We start from the raw sequence: 855 nt of genomic DNA on the forward strand, positions 1-855 counted from the left end.
ACCGCTGTTCCCACATACACTGCCCCTTGAGTAACATGCCTGACCATTTATTCAAGAAAATATCACAGAACAAAGACATGACACTCCCATGTTGTGTCCTCTCGTGCTGGTTACCAGAGATAAGAATGTTTACCTAAGACCCTCAAAAAACCCTGACCCTCTGGGCCTTACAACAATAAATCAGTCTTAACCTAAACATTTCATGACACCTCTGAATTCCAATCTCCTCTTCTCACAGTTTCAAACTTCCTCTCACAGAACAATGGAAACAGCTTAGTCTTATAATTAACTAACTAACTAATATCAAACTAACACACATATCATGATAATAAACAAAAAGAAACATTTCTTTCACAGAGGGTTGGTTGCATCACCAGGAGAGACACAAATGGCAGCTGGGGTCACTATGGACACCCACAACGGCACTTGTACTATGAACAAACTATGGCTTTCCACCATGCAAAAAGCTATCCGCAAAAATATGTGAATGATCTCACAGGTTCACTTACGAACACCAAATTCACCACTTAAGTGAAATATGCAGGGCAACGTTTGAAGATGACATCGGACCTCTGGGTATACTAACAGCTAGATACAGTATGGAGCTGCAGCTCATTTATGGAGGCCTAAGCGTAATTTGATGAATTGGAGGTAATTGCATGTGATTACCATCCTGGTGAGGTGAGGGATGGGGTGTCGCTTATGACATTTCACTGTGTGTCAATTACAAATCTGCAAATACAGAGAAACGCTATGACTCAAGTACAAACGGGTTATAATGCAGTTTACAAATGTGTCATTTAAGGCTATAATTTCAGGGATAAAATATTACTGTGGGAATAAGTGTGTGTGTGT

Source organism: Clupea harengus, chromosome 10 (genome assembly GCF_900700415.2).
Source record: "Clupea harengus chromosome 10, Ch_v2.0.2, whole genome shotgun sequence".
Classification (NCBI taxonomy): Eukaryota; Metazoa; Chordata; class Actinopteri; order Clupeiformes; family Clupeidae; genus Clupea; species Clupea harengus.